The 17,361-nt window shown below is 37.7% G+C and overlaps 1 protein-coding gene across 1 annotated transcript in view; it reads left to right on the forward strand.

Moving 5' to 3' along the window:
- Positions 1-3,650: 3,650 nt before the first annotated feature.
- Positions 3,651-17,361, forward strand: part of LOC110317225 (hyaluronidase-5) — a 27,936-nt gene continuing 14,225 nt past the window's right edge. The window contains exon 1 of the mRNA XM_021191655.1: positions 3,651-3,779. The gene's annotated coding sequence lies outside the window, so the exon portion shown is untranslated. The remainder of the gene's footprint in view (positions 3,780-17,361) is intronic.

Here is a 17,361-nt window from a genome sequence, read left to right on the forward strand (position 1 = left end):
CATGGATTTCCTGGAGAGTTTCAGTTTCCATCAAAACAATTTCTCCATTCACTATATAAACTCATTTTTTTTTTCAGTTTTAATGCTAACAGTTCTAGTTTAGTTTTAGTGCTAACAGATCGATGAATCATTAAATGACCTTGTGGTTTATGTCTTTTTTCATACTTGCTAAGTCTGCCTCAGATATAAAAAGAGAATGGGCAAGAGACAAAAGCTTTGATAACAGCAGAAAAACCCTTAGATTTACTGAGTGTTTTCTTATCTGAATTTTTTTCATACAATGTATTTGATCATGTTTTCCCCTGCCCCACATCTCCTACAACATCACACTACCTTTCCTTCCCAGCCTTATGCTCTTTCTAGGAACTTAAAATGTCAAAATAGACAAACAATAAAACAAAAAATGGGAAAATAACATGATAAAAAGTACCCCCCCACACACACACACACCAAACCATGGCTAACTATTCCTAGGTATAAGTATGAGGCCTGTTCTGGAATGTAGTTTATATACCCATTGACACTTGACTGGAGAAAACTTATTTGTTTGCTTATTTATTTATGTGTAAATACATTTTATTCAAGTATAAAAGAGAAAACAAAATAAGCAAACCTTGTCTTTACTTTTTTTTAAATTCTGTGTATCCGATTGAATAAGTCAAAGAAAGATTAATAGAGAACATGCATTTTATGTAATACTTTTTTTATTGGATATTTTCTTTACTTACATTTCAAATGTTATCCCCTTTCCTGGTTTTCCCTCCAAAAAACACCATCCCCCTCCCCTCCCCCCCACTCCCTCTCTTGGCTCACCAACCTGCCTACTCATGCTTCTTGGCCCTGGCATTCCCCCACACTGGGGCATAGAGCCTTCATAGGACAAAGGGCCTCTCCTCCCATTGATGTCCAATTAGGTCATCCTTTGCTGCATATGCAGCTGGGGCCATGAGTCTCACCATGTGTGGTCTTTGGTTAGTGGTTTAGTCCCTGGGAGCTTTGGGGGTACCAGGTAGTTCATATTGTTGTTCCTCCTATGGGGCTGCAAACCCTTTCAGCTCTTTAGGTCCTTTCTCTAAGGACACATGCTCCACTATGTTCATAGCAGCCTTATTCATAATAGCCAGAAGCTAGAAAGAACCCAGATGTTCCTCAACAGAGGACATGAAACAGAAAATGTGGTACATTTACACAATGGAGTACTACTCAGCTATTAAAAACAATGAATTTATGCAATTCTTAGGCAAATGGATGGATCTGGAGGAGATCATCCTGAGTGTGGTAACCCAGTCACAAAAGAGCACACATGATATGCACTCACTGATAAATGGATATTATCCCAGAAGCTCAGAATACCCAAGATACAATTCACAAACCACATGAAACTCAAGAAGAAGGAAGACCATAGTGCACATACTTCTATCCATCTTAGAAGGCGGGAACAAAACACCCATGGAATAAGTTACAAAGTGTAGATGAAGAAATGAAAATCTAGAGACTGACTCACCTGGGAATCCATCCCATTTACAATCACCAAACCCAGACACTGTTGTGGATATCAACAAGTGCTTGCTGACGGGAACCTGATATAGCTCTCTCCTGAGAGGCTCTGCCAGTGCCTGACAAATACAGAAGTGGGTACTCACAGACACCCATTGGACTGAGCATAGGGTTCCCAATGAAGGAATTGGAGAAAGGACCTAAGGAGCTTATATAATACTTATACAGATACAAAGAAGACTATGAGATAAGATCAAAAGAAGCAAAAAGGCAACTAGTATCAAGAGCTTTTCAACTTTAAAAATAAAGCATACTAAACTGTGGAAACTGAAAATATGAAGGGAAATGGGAGTTCTAGCTTATAGGGTATAGGACTTTTTGAGAAAGTAAAATGTATGGTGGAATTGAAGGGAAGTGGGAGGGTCCAATTGCTAGGCTTGCTTAACGGATGCATTTTAGCCAATACTTCAAGTGTCAAGTGCTCTGTATAGTCTCTTCTCCATCCCCCAGGAATGTTTTTCTATGCAGGTGGAATTTGGTTTGTTGGGGAGTCCTCCTCACATTTATTCTTCCTTTGTTATCACATTACTAGCTCAAAATACCTGTGATGGCTGTTCTTGCTTGTCAACTTGAGTACATCTGGAGTGATCTACAATACGGAAATGGAACACACGTCTGTGATTCAGAATTGAGGCATACTGGCCATGAAAAACTTAGGCCCAGGTAAGGTAGTACATGCCTTTATTCCCAGGAGACAGAGCAAGAAAATCTCTGAGTTCAAGGCCAGCATGAGACAGTGCAAGTTCCTAGTCCAGGTGTGGTGGTACACACCTTTAATCTGGGCCATACCTTCTGCTGGAGGCCTCTGAAAGGACAATGAGAAAAGGAAGTGTTTGTTGTTCTTTGCCTGCTTGCACTTACTTACTTGTCAGCACATCTGTTAGAACCTACTTCAGGATTCCAGCTTATACTACAGAAGACCAGCTGAAACACCTAGCCTCGTGGAACTAAACATGGTTCTTGGACTTCTCATTCACACCTGCCCATTGTTGGGCTAGTTGGACAGCAGATTGTAAGTCATTCCAATAATTTCCATAAGCTCATTCCATACATTCTGTGACTCTAGAGAACCCCGACTAATACAATACCGAATACACCTAAGTGACATAATCTGTGGTGGAGTGTTCTGAAGCCCTTCATTTCCTCTGTCTAAAACTTCAGTGTAAGTTATCTTAAAGGTAAAGCTGAATTAATGTCTGGCAAAAGAATCTGAGTAGTGACCCAGTAGTAAGAGCTCTGAAAAGGGGAGGGTGGACATTAGGAGAAAATACACTGAAAAAAGAAAATGTAAGCACACTGCCCCAAATTCAATACATTTATCTTCTAGTCTCTTGAATATGTCAGCCCAATAAAATGGTTGCATCTCAATTGTTGGATGGGTAATCCTAGTGTCTTCCATTCACATGTGAAAAATAGATACTTTGTGTCATATAATTCATAGTAAAAACAGTATTTTCTCACAGAGACTGTACATGTTCCTCTGTGTAGAGTAGTTATATCTACAAGGTGAAAATTTTGGATCATAAGCAAGAAACATTCAATAAGCTTTTATGGAGATCTTGTTTTTCCTAGGAATTAGGATCTCACTCACAGGAAGGACAGTGAGATTTTGTCTGGTCATAGATACCATCCCTTCATCCATATTCTTCCATGAGTTTAATTGATGATCATATTTGTAGAGACTACTGTAGTTCAGTTTTTTTGATACTATCTAGATATTGACATTACAACAATCAGACTGATCATGTAACATGACAAAAATCTAGACAATGGTTGTATGGCAGTATAAAAACTGTGCTTCACTTAAGAAAACCATCAGGCTGATAGGAAAGATAAGTTTGAAACAAAGCCAATCCCAGAAGATCAGACGTTAAGGAGAGAGAAAGAAAGAGAAAGATGTGTATTTAAAAAAAAAGAAACAAAAAGCATTTTCTTTCTCAAGGAAGTGAGAGTCTAAAAGAGAGAAAATAGAGAAGGAAGTCGTTTCTTGATGTGTTGTCTGGGGAAAATCTGTCTTCTTTGTGATGTCATCTGCTTCTAGGACCTTGAACTGACTCTGAAATCCTTTCTATGAGGTCACCTGTGGAGACAGTATTCCATCTGTTCTGGGTGTGTTGGTGAGTCTAGCTAGGCCATGGTTCACATGAACGTAGGAGGAGTGTCTTTTACTATAATGAAAGTGCAGGTGATGAGGAGTTCTGCATAAGGTCCTTTCCAGCAAGGTAACACTGCATGGCATTTCCTAAGCTTCTTGATATCTACTTGACTTCTTGGTTGAAAGTAATGCAAAGAATATACTTTATTCATATATAGTATGTCCCAAATACACTAGCTAGTTCTTTTATGTTGCAAATCTTAGCATCTAATTCTTAACTCAAGTGCCTGGAAAGGTTTGGAGACGCTGCTAAGTATAAAGTCGCCCAAAGTATTTCTGCTTCATAACAAAAGCTTTTATTTTCATAAAGGCTCATTTTGGTTATTTAAGTTCATTTCATGGCTGGAATTTTTCCCTATAAGCATTATTAAAATTTATGTTTAGAATGTATGGCTTGTGATGATTATTAAGGATATTATCAGTTGTTGTAGAAAATTTTTATCTGGACTTGAGGTTTCTACTCTTCCTTTGATCATTTAGTTCCTGGATAAAAGGCATACACAACCCTTATATTTATGATAAGGCTTAAACAGTACAGGCACTGGGCAAATATCTACCCTCTGTGCTATTAGAATCTACTTTCCTATTGATAACCTCAAGTTATTCCGTACTATGTTTTTTCTGGACTGCTCTTAACTCCAATTGGCCAATCCTCAGGGCCACATTTTCATGACTCGCCTAACTCAAGGCAACTTCTCCTTCTTCCTCCACATTCTCCTCATGGTCCTCCTCTAGCTCCAAGCCCAGGTTACCTAAACTCCACATATGTCTCTTCTGCCTACCTGTTGGCTGTGGGCATCTTTATTTACCTATCAGAAATAACTTGGGGGGCAGGGTCACTTGAGTCTATGTGCAAAATCTAGGTTTTTTGGGCCCATACTTATCATTACAATAGACAGCAAGACTTCAACAATCAGTTATAAAATTATTTTGAGTGTAAAATAGTTATTGTGAACAAATAGCTTACTTGTGATAAAAAAAAAAAATGAGTTTCTTTGTCAAAGTCAATCCATAACAGAATGTTAGGGTAAGGAATAGACCATTACTAGTATCTTTGCCACTATCATAGTGTCAGCACGCATGCTTGGATTACTTTCCGTCCATCCACTGAACATGTAGGCAATAACTTAACCGTTGTGAGTAGCTGAATGTAGGAGATAGGTGTCTATGACCGTGTAAAATGTCAGGGCACTCTGACAACTCATAAGGGCAGGATGGTTTCATTCTGAAAGTTTATTATATTTACAGTTAGGGAAACAGCAAAGAATTTGGCCAGAAAGTGAATACTGGAGCAGAATTAATTATGTTTCAGCTCCTTAATCCTCATCTACTTGTATGTGTATCTTATTCAGTGAGACATAAGTGCAGACCAATGAGTCAAATCAAATAGATGGCAAGATGATTTTCTGGCTGAGGGTATGAACCATCTGCTAAATGTTCGACAATCTTATGTATTCCCCCACCCCCACCCCAGATATCCCTGAATGTGAATAATAGTCAGGAAAGAAAGCTTGCCAACTGGGTGGAGGAAGAAAGCAAGGGATCAATTTCCAGTTGCATACAACAACTTTGTCAGTTCCTTTATTTTCAAGACTTTCATTTTCCCAGGAACGGGCTTGATGGTAGATAAATTGTGAGCTTTAGAAAGAAAAGGAATAATTTGAAACATTAGTATTGCATGCACATTTGTAATAGGACTATCAGAAAAATTAAAACTCCCTAAGTTTCAAAAACTAGTATGAGCATGACAGACTCCACAACCCTATATGGAATAGTGAATTGGTATAATCTCCTTGTTCCCCAGTGAGCATGTTCTAGTGAACGTTTTAACTTAACTGTCCACACTTTATAGGTAGCTATTTGAGAGGCTTATATAAAAATTTCTTGCCATTGCCTGACACCGATGTCTTCAAGATGTCAGCTGGAGCTTTAGGTGTAAGCAGGATACTCTGGCCAATGATGTTCCATCCTGGTGAAACCCCATTTCTCTAAAGTTCTGTGACTTGGGCCAATACATTGAACTAATAGGTAGATAAGAGCAAAACAAAATTTACTTAGAATTTTCATGAGCACAGAAAAAATTCAAAGAAAAAAAAAACTGTATCCAAGATCTTAATATACATCTTAAACTAAAAAAAAAACAAAAAAAAAAAAACAAAAAACAACAAAAACAACAAAAAAAAAAAAAAACAAAAAAAAAAAAAAAAACAAAAAACAAAAAAAAACTAATAAGACATAGGGGAAGCTTGCAGAGGGAGTAACTTACAGGGAAGTGCCTAGGATGTATGTAGGAAAATCTAGCTAAAGGTTTGATTTCGAAAACTCATTTTAACTTCTGCTTGCAGCCCCCAGGTACAGATTTTCTCCTTTTCTAGGGGAGGGTACTTAGCACATGAAAGGTATTATCTCCTGGGGTGGCTAGAGAGCCTGCTCCTCAGCACATCAGCTCCTGGGGCAGGTCAGGGAGCCTGTGTCAGCACATGAGAAGCATCAACTCCAGGGGGAGGTAGAGAGCCCGTTCCTTGGCTGCCTTTGCTTAGTCCTTCTAAAGGCTCCATAGTTCCTCCCAAACAGCATGCATTGTGTTTCAAGATGGTGTGTTTTGAACCCCTCCAGAAGTGTTATGCCTGGTTTGTATATGCTATTTTCCTGCACTGTCAGAAAGAAACCTGTGTGCTAGTTATCAATCACCCATGTTTTATAGTTAAAGAAAGAAAAGCTCAAAAGTATAATGAAGTTAAATATTTGGGCAAGATAACGTTGACAATTGGTCTTATTTCAATGTTGGTCCTAACCTGGAATATTTAATTGAGCGGTTAAGGTATTTACAGACATCCCTTAAGTATTAAGCACTAAGGCAGGTAAGGGTTTTATTCTGGTTGTTGAGAGAACAAGTTAGAAGTAATTTGCCTTTGACCAATTAATTAGAATATGGCCACTTTTATTATTAAAAACATGTGTGTCGCACTACGTAGATTTTTGTCTATCAAAGTGATTTGAATCCCTCTTACACTAACAATATGTATTTTGCACTTAATATACAAACATTATTATATAACTAAGCTTTTATAATATATAAATTTGGTTCTCAACTATAGATCCGGATTCACTATTTCCTCCTTGATTTGAGAATTTTCTCTTCTTCCAGGCATGTGATAGGAACTTTAACTGCCCTGAACTTTGTTATCGAGTTGTCCATAGATTTTCTGCCTTCCCATTCTCTGATAAGAGGTCATAAGACTCTTTTTTTTCCCCAGACATTGCTTGCCTGGCACTGTGCATGCTGGAACTGTGTAAATGTGTCTGAAGAACAACGGGCCTTGCTTGGTGTTTCTCTCCTGACTCACAGGCAGCAGGACAGCCTCTGCTTGTGTAACCTTATTCTGACATATTCGTCAATGGTCCCATCAGGCCAAAGCAATGAAGTTCCCCTTTAAAACCAGAAAGGACAAACTTTTAGAGGTTTCATGCAGAAAGTCCTCAATGGATATTTGCCTAGAGAAAGCGCGGAGCTCTGACTGCTCCACCCAGCCCTTACGCCACAGATCTCTCTTCTGTCCTCTGTAGCATTTTGTATGGCTGACTGGTAAGCCTGTTTCCTCGAGTCCTGGAAACTGTTCATGAAGATGAACAAAACCCATCGAAAGGGCTGTGGGAAACTTGGTGTACAGCCAGCTGGTCAAAAGCACAAGCAAAGCTACCTGTAGTGTGCGAATGCCATCCGAATTGGTGGTTGTGTACCCAGCTGTCAGCCAAGAGCTCTAGCTCTGGAGTGGCAAAGCAAGTTGTTTGTTTGTTTGTTTGTTTGTTTTTAGATAACATGCTGTTTCTTCTCTCTTTTCTCACGGCCTCGGCAGAGTCTTGTATGGAGATTGTGTGTGCTGCTGTCACCCTTGATTGTGTGTGCTGCTGTCACCCTTGATAGTTCTGCAGCCTCTCAAGCACAGCTCTCAACCTGTGGGTCGCAACCCCTGCCTCCAGGTAGCATAGCAGATAATGCTCATCTCAGATATTTACATCATGGTTTATAACGGTAGCAAAATTACACTTATGAAGTAGCAATGAAATAATTTTATTGTTGGGAGGGGTCACAGCATGAGGACCTGTATTAAAGGGTCGCAGCATTAGGAAGGTTGAGTGGTACTGCTCTAAATTCAGACTTCTGGTTCCGATGCTTTTCCTATCTTGACCTAGGGATTCACAAGCCTCACATGTTTCTCGAGATACTCTCTAATCTAACCACATACATTGGTGCTTATGATTCCAAAGATGAAATAGCGTTTATTCTATTCCTGCTACAGGCTCATGCACTGGCATCACCAGCAAGTGTTTCTAGTTCCATTTCATGACACAAGCCTTCTAATATTGTATCACAGAATACTGCTAGTTGGCAGTTGGGACAATTATTAAAATACAGGATTAGGTTAGTATGTGTGTCTTTAAGGTGTCTTCGAAGTTTGTGGCTTCTAAGAAGCAAGTTTTTTTTTTTTTTTGTCTAAGGTCAAAAGCAACTGTTATTAAGGAAATAATATTGCTTATGTAAATTTATATCTATTTAATGTTTAAAATGTTGGTGGAAATGGAAAGCTTATATCTTACCCTATACATACATATAGATGTATGTATGTATGTATCTATAGAAACTTAACCCTCAAGGAGACGTTTAGATGTGGTCACCATTTGCTAAGTGATGACTATGAAGTCAGAGATCTCATAGATGGGATGAGTCCCACCACTTAAGCCAGGCCACAGAGAGCTTGCTTGTTCCCACCAGCATGTGAGAGTGGCTTGCACCTTAACCTTGGAACTCCATTATCTAAAATCAAGTTTTTCTTACTGAGTCTGTAATTTTAAAGATTTATTTGCATGTATGTGTGTGTGTTCGTGGATGTTTGCAACATGTGTGCAGGTGCCAGTGGAGTTCAGAAGTCTGTGGTCATGAGCCAACTCATATGGTACCCAGAACTGAAATCAGGTGTTTCAGAGGTATAGGATGTGTTTTTAATTGTTGAAACATCTCCCCAGGCCCCAAGCTATAATACTTCATTGTAATAGCCCCCAATAGACTTCTTTCAACACAGTGATTAAGGTTTCAAGCAAGAGATGAACATGTGCTTTGATATAAGATAGAATCTATTGAGATGAGAGAAGAGTTATTTGGTGCAAGTGAAAGACAGGAAATATTCTGCAGACATGGAAAGGGAAGGTTACCCCTCTCCTCAGAGTCCATTTGAAGTATCTCACCAGGTACGAAGTGAGAATTTGAGCGCAACATTTTTTTTTTTTTTTTTTTTTTTGGTGAGGGTTGATGATATAAAGACAATGTTCCTTTGTGTAAGAGTATTTTGTGCTGGAATTTTCAGCACATATCCCTGGCTACTGCTGTCTACCTACGGCACAACCTCAACAAAAGGAGCATGATCCAAAATACTATTCTTTTCCAATAACAGCAAGCCAAGCATTAGTTTGATTGACATTTTGAAAACATTCATTCTAATATTTTAAAAGAGAAATTACATTTGCTTACCTAGTAAATGCTTATCTTTTTTTTCCAAAGGCTCACTGTAATAAAATGTAGACATTTATCTGTCAATAAGCTAAAATGCTTAGCAAGTCAAGAAGACAGCCGGTGGGAACTGCCTTTACCACTGGACCCTGGAACTCATTTCAAACACTAATAAAAAAAAATTACAACATTCTTTTTTTTAAATATCCCATTCTTGCTAATCTTCCCTGCCACCAAACACACATGCCACACACAGAAATACTGGTCTTTCTGCCCTATCATAAAGAAACATTGCAAAACATTCTTTGGTCAAAGGGCTGCCTTATCCTTACCACATAACCAACAGACTGGAAGCACTTCTGACCTACAGAGACACCAGAGGGAAACTCATTTATGTCAATAGTAAGTTACCTACTTTTCTTTCTATACTGTGATCTAATAGAGAAAAGGCAGTCATGGTTTGGGGAGAATGTCAAGTTCTGTGTCTGTAATTGCCGCATCTTTCTTCCGGTAATGACTTTAGTTGTGTGAGTAGAGCTTCTGCCATCTAGTTGTCCACGGTAGATATAGAACTACAACATCTTGGGCTTTGAGGATCTCTAGACTTTCCAAACATATTTGGGGCAACGTTCAGAAAGTTAAGTCAAACATACAAGAAACTGAAGATGAAGAAGAAGAAGAAGAAGAAGAAGAAGAAGAAGAAGAAGAAGAAGAAGAAGAAGAAGAAGAAGAAGAAGAAGAAGTCAAATAGAGAAGATAGTAGAAATGTAAAATTACACTAACTTTTCTTGTTGAATCAAGTTTGTGAATTCTGGCCAAATTATCTATAAAATATGTTTCAAGAAAAAATTGTTAGGAAATATACTTGTTTTCAGAAAAAACTTGCACTTTTTTCTGCTTTTATTTTCTGCTTATCTTTAAAAACAAGATTTATTTTTGAATTATGTGTATGTAAGTATGTGCACTCACATGTGTTTGCATGTGTGTGTGTGTGTGTGTGTGTGTGTGTGTACATGTGTTTGTATATGTCTACATATGAGTGCAGTATCCATGGAGGTCAGAAGAGTGTTTGATCCCCTGAACCTGAAGTTACAGGCAGTTATGAGCCACATGTTAGTCCTGAGAACTGAACTCTTGGGTCTTCTGTAAGAGCCATCTTTCTTGTCCTTTTAATCTTTAAATAAATTTGTCTAAAACTGTAATGCTTAACTGGAGGTAGGTATCTATCTTTGTGTTGAAAGAAAGAATATTTTTTACTCTGTACCCTGTGTCAACAGCATATAAGGACAAAATACTGGAGTCTACTCTCACATAGATTTTTATTTTTGCTTTTTCATTTGAAAGAATGAGTCTTTCGATATTTGTAGATGTAAGTCAGATGTAGTAAAAACTGCCTATGATGCTGTGAAGCTTCCCAAGTGTAGGAACTGTTTGCTCAATCCCTTGACTGGGCCTTTATCATGGACAGTTGTTCTTAGAACAGTACAGCCCTGGAGAAAGAGGGCAGGGCCTATGGATGGCCTCAGCCTTTATGTTCTTTATATGCCCACCAACCCTAGGCTCTTTTTCTCACCAGAAACATCCCCTTGTGTATCTCATTACTTCCTAATATTTCTGAAGCTTCTCTGTTTATGGTTACAGTAAGAGTTTAGCTTTAAATTTTATCATTTCAATGGCAAAGTGACAGCATGCAGTGCCTAATGGCTTCAAGATGGTGGCTACACAGATGAAGAACATCACTACACTGTAGTGTGATGGTTTCTATAACTTTATAATGTCTGTATTGCTGTATTTTTTTTTTTTTATTTTATTGTGTACTACAATGGAGCATTTACTAGGAAAGAAAGCATTTGTTGTGAAAACAGTGGAAATCACTGCATGGTATTTGCTCCCTCTTGTTTGGTCTCTCCTGTCTCAGTTCCCTCCTTCTGGGCACAACTTGTACTTCCTCTTAACATCTTGTGCACTTCTCATATACACAGTGCAATTTAAAAAAGAAAGAAAGAAACCAAAACAAAAAGAGCAATAACCAACTCCTCTGCCAGAAAATAACAGAAAACCCCTAATCCGTATTCCTGTGAACAGAGTAGGAATCGTTGTGATAATTTTTCTCCCCCCAGCGAATGCAAGGAACTCCTTCAAATCAGCTCTCGAAGATTCCGTTCTACCTTTACATTTTATTTTACTTTCAGTCCTTTATTGAAAAATTATATGATAGTTGGATCCAAGATTAGCTAAAAAATATTTACGCGGTCAGAAAAAAAAATGAGCATTTACAGATTTGAAATTTAATTCCTTAACCATGTACTTAACCATGCCTGTGTGTAGCAAACCCTGTAGTTGTATATTTTGTTTTAATTAACAAGCATTTGAGGCAATAGTTCTGACCCTTAGTAATGCTGTGAGTGACCCTTTAATATAGTTCCTCATGGTTTGGCGACTCCAACCACGAAAACTGTCGTTGCCACTTCATAACTGCAATTTTGTTACTACTATGAATTGTAATGTAAATGTTTGTGTTGTCCAATGGTCTTAGGTGACTCCTATGAAAGGGTCATTTAATCCCACAGGGCAAGGACCACTGATTTAATGCAACATCTGTATCTGTTGCTTCATTACACATGTAACTGGTTCTCATATCTGCGTAACTTCCATCAAGATGCAGCATGGTTTTAAACTATCACAGTGATTTGAGTTGACTGTATATAGTTTCTGATTTTAGAGATTTTTAAATACATAGTGGTAAATACTATATTGGCAGGTATATATACATGGATTTACAATTTTATTACAAAATTTTGGGATTTCTCAGACAAGTGATGCCTGACTCAATGAATTTAATAAGCAGGCATGTATTCAACTGATTTCTTTACAGCAAGAATGAGTTTAATCTATCTGGTTTTCAAGCGCATTCCATTCTTATGATTCTAAATTATTTTGGAAGAAAATCATTTGTAAGGGATGCAATTGACTTGTCACTACTTGAGACTAGCCCATTTCTTTCTGTGAGTGGTGGAGTGGATAGATGTAGAGAACAAGGTGACTGTCACACTGGTGCTTGGGGATTATCAGGACCTAACTGGTGAGTAGTGAGAACCTCGCTCATTGGATCCATAAGAAGACACTTAGGAGCCAACTATAGTAGAATACAGGTGACACGCCCCTTACTTAAAATGTATGGAATGGGAAGGTCTTCAGATCTCAAACTTTTAGAATATTTGAATATCCATAGGAATATATCTTAGGAAAGGGAATAAAGAAACATGAAATTTTGTTATTTTATATATACCTATTTGAAGGTAAATTTTTATACAGAACTTAAAAATGTTTTAATTCATGAAACACCTTTTAATGGTATAGAATTTCCCAGATGTGGATTCATGTTGGTACTCAAAATGTTTTAGAATTTGGGGTATTTTGAATTTTCTTTCTTTTTTCCCAAGTAGGCATGTTCTACCTAGTTGATTAGAAGCATAAGGCCATTTGTTACCTGTTACTGTTACCATTAATTAAGCTTTTAAAACTTATTTTTAAAATATATTTCTAACTGAAATAGAATTACCTTATCTGTTCCCTTTCCTTCCTCCAGCTCCTCCACCTATCATCCCTTAAGTTCTCTCATGAACCCTACTCTCAAGTTGGTGATAGCCTCTTTTTATATATGGTAGCCCCTAAATATATATGGTAGCCTTATATATGTGTATATAATTATAAATAATTCTTTAATATTATGTATTTATATATATAATGTTATATATTTAAAGAATTTAGAAGTCTATACTATTTAATATATATCTTAAATGTATTTCACATATTTAATATATATCACATGTACATATATGTGTGTTTGTATATATATATATATATATATATATATATATATATATATATATATATACATCTCCAACCTCTGTGCCAGTTTTTTGTTTGGTGATTTGTTTGTATGTGTGTATATGATTTCAAGGTTGATCGCTTTGTATTGAATAACTAATAAGGGGGCTAATGCTTGGGAGAGGGAAAATTTCCTTCTCTTAGCAGTCAAATTTTGAAGTTTTTTTTTTTTAAGGGTGTGGCCCTGTGAAATTTTTCTCTTCCTCATTAATACGACCACTGATATTGTCAGTGTTCTAGTCTAGTTTCTTCAGACATTTCTGGGAAAGACTTTTTGCACCAGACTTTCTGGTACCCAAGAGCCATGTATTGGTTCTTGTGATCTTTATGGCCCCTCTTCCATGATGATCCTTGAACTTGGGGAATACTGGAGCTAGAATAGATGTATGCACTGGAGTTGAACTGTTCACAATCTGTTGACCTCCACATTAGGTCCCGATGTGGTTGTCTGTGATAATCTCCATTTGCTGTACCGAAGGCTTCTTTGCTGAGGGGTGGTGGCTACCCTCACCTGTGGGTATCGGGATAAGATCTAGAATGTAGTAAACGATTATCTTAGTCTAGAAAAGTGGCACACAAGGTCCACAAGGTTTTCACAAGCCCCAGGGAAGCTGGCTCATTTTTCCCTACCAGTCATGATTTCCATCCTATTGAGTACATCTTAAATCCAATGAGATAGCTGTAGGTTGGCACTGAGATATGAGTGGCACTTATTGTACCATTGTACATATCTTACCATGCTCATAATTGTCATGATTCACAAGTATGCAGCTGGATAGGAATGTTAATTGCTTTCTTCTCTTCAGATTGCGTAATATTTTCTGGAACCAGGAAGATAGACCATATGAAAGGGGATTTCAGGTCAGATCCAGCTCAAGTCATTTGAGTCCTGCACCTTAAGTATGCAGTGTCTTCAGCATTAGGCATCAATCTCAACCTATGAGCAACAACAAAGAGCTACATCTATAACATATATTCTTTTTAGTGTTACTTGGACTAACTTGACCAAACATCCAAAAGGATGTTTCTCATGTCTGGTACTGGTAGATATAAAATAATGTGATTCCTTGAGGCTTTATCAAACAACCTTGGTGTTATTTGTCCCCCACCCCATTTTCTTGTGTATTGATCATCTTCCTTACTCCCCAGTTGGACTTCTGTCCCTGTTATTTAATTTCCCACTTCTTGTCACTTGAATTCTGCTATTCCCCTCCCAGGTACCCTCTCCACTTTGAACTCTTTATATTTTCTTTGTTATTTTCTGGTAAGCCCATGTGATATACTCACATATGAGAATCTGCAGTGTGGAACTGCAGGTGACCCATGTCAATCTCCCTGCACAATAATTAGTTCCAAGTATATCAAAGATCTCAATTTGAATTGAGGTCTAAATCTGCTAGAAGAAAACATGGACACTTCATTATAAGATACAGGAGTAGAGAAGGACATTCTGCAAAGGACTCCATTTGCCAAAGAACTAAGGACAACGTTTGACAACTTGGAACTTATAAACATGAAAAGCTTCTGTAAAGCTAATGAAACAATCAATAGAGTGAAGAGTAAACGCACAGAGGGAGAATTTTTAATAGCTATACACCTGACAGAATTAATATCCAAAATATCAAAAAACAATGAATCAAGGAAACAAATGACCCAGTTAAAATGTGGGCTAGAGATGTAAACAGACTTCTCCATAGAAGAAATAAAAATGGCCAAAAATACCTCAAAAAGTGCTAATTATCCTTAGTAACTAGGAAAATACAAATTAAATTGTCTGTGATTTCATCTTATCCCAGTCAGAATAGCTATGGTCAATAACAGACAATTAATTCATGTTTGGAAATTGTGGAAAAGGGGGAACCCTCATTGACTGTCTTTAGGGATGCAATTCCATTCATCCACTCTGAAATCAGTATAAAGAATCTTCAAAAAAAAAATCAGTGTAGAGAGTCCTCAAAAAAAAAAAAATCTAAAACTAAATCTGTTATATGACTCAGTTATACCACTCCTTGGGACTATATGACTCCTTGACGAAGGGATTTGACAGGTATTTCACAGATATTTGCTCAACAATCTTACAAGCCACCCTATTAACAATAGACAAAAAATGGTAACAACCTAAATGTCTTTCAATTGTTCACGTCTGTCTCATTTTGGTGTTCCTAGAATCCTAAGGTTTTACTCTATTTCTTTCTCCTACCTACTGTCTGTCATTCAGTCATTGATGTTGACACTTGAAATGAATTACTTTGTTCTTTTACTTTAGATTAAGATTTTCTACCTCTTACATAGGGAGGTCTGACAGAGTTTAATGGACTCCTTAGAGACATCACCAGTTCCAAACACGAGGAGATAATACCTATGTTTAAAACACAAGAGTAATGAAGGTTAACATTTTCTTTTATTTGATTATTTTTTGAGGTTATTTTTCAACAATGAGGATGAGGATAACTTACTATGAAAAGAACATCATTCCTACCAAGAAGAATACAATGATTACTCCCATATCCCATAGAAGAATACTAGCAACATAACTATAGGGAAAGCCATACTTTCCTCCTAAAATAAAAATATTAAATGTGGTTAGAAGTGGTAAGTTTTCCAAGTACTAAATGCTGGAATACATGCAACTTAATCTCTTGGTTCCTGGCTCAGATGCATCCATTATGTGACAAACTACTAAGAATTTTTCAGTTTACCTATGAATAAAAATGCAAATTTGGTTATCAAACCCTATTTAATGTTGAAAATTCATTTATTTTTAATAAGGTAAGTTGGAATCAATTCCATTTGCAAAGACATAACGTAGCTTGCTATATTAACGACAAGTGGGCATTGTTGTAAGATTTGGCCTGTAAGATTTGTTTGAAGATTTTCCAAGGAGTTCTTAAACTAGTCTAACTTATTACCTACATAAAACCCGACTTTAGTTTTTTCCCTTGCTGTTGTTAAGAAAACAAGTACAGGTGAAAAGAATTGTGAGCTAGAATAGTGGCACACAGCCCTAATGCCAACTGCTTAGGAGGCTGAGAATGAATGATCCTGAGTTCCAGGTCAGTCAAAAGAGCTTAATAAGGCAAACATCCACTGGTATTAACTTAGAAGTACATGTGCAAGACCTTGGGTTTAGTTCCCCATATCATCCATAAAGTTACACACACAAACAAGTCTTGACAAGGCAAACATGTTCAATGGCTGAGAAGTTGTTTTCAAAATTTGGCATATGTGACAAGAGTGGGATTTCAACACTGATAACCAAGAATTTATTTTTTATTAGATATTTTCTTCACTTACATTTCAAATGCTATCCTGAAAGTCCCCTATACCCTCCCCCCTCCCTGCTCCCCAACCCACCCACTCCCACTTCCTGGCCCTGGTATACCCCTGTACTGGGGCATATGATCTTTGCAAGACCAAGGGCATCTCCTCCCATCGATGGCCAACGAGACCATCATCTACTACATATGCAACCAGAGACACAGTTCTGGGGGGTACTGATTAGTTCATATTGTTGATCCTTTTATAGGGTTGCAGACCCCTTTAACTACTTGGGTACTTTCTCTAGCTCCTTCATTAGGGGCTCTGTGTTCCATCCAATAGATGACTGTGAGCATCCACTTCTGTATTTGCCAGGCACTGGCATAGCTTTACAAGAGAGAGCTATATCAGGGTCCTGTCAGCAAAATCTGTTTGGCATATGCAGTAGTGTCTGGGTTTGGTGGTTGTATATGGAATGGACTCTCGGATGGGGCAGTCTCTGAATGGTCCTTTCTTCCATCTCAGCTCTGAACTTTGTCTCTGTAACTCCCTCCATGGGTATTTTGTTCCCCATTCTAAGAAGGAACGAAGTATCCACACATTGGTCTTCCCTCTTCTTGAGTTTCATGTGTTTTGCAAATTGTATCTTGGGTAATCTAAGTTTCTGGGNTAATATCCACTTATCAGTGAGTGCATATCTTGTGTGTTCTTTTGTGACTGGGTTACCTCACTCAGGATGATATCCTCCAGATGCATCCATTTGCCCAAGAATTTCATAAATTCATCATTTTTAACTGCTTAATAGTACTCCATTGTGTAAAAGTACCACATTTTCTGTATCCATTTTTCTGTTGAGGGACATCTGGGTTCTTTCCAGCTTCTGGCTATTATAAATAAGTCTGCTATGAACATAGTGGAACATGTGTCCCTATTACCAGTTGGAACATCTTCTGGGTATATGTCCAGGAGAGGTATTGCTGGATCTTCTGGTAGT

Source organism: Mus pahari, chromosome 2, assembly GCF_900095145.1.
Source record: "Mus pahari chromosome 2, PAHARI_EIJ_v1.1, whole genome shotgun sequence".
Taxonomy (NCBI): domain Eukaryota; kingdom Metazoa; phylum Chordata; class Mammalia; order Rodentia; family Muridae; genus Mus; species Mus pahari.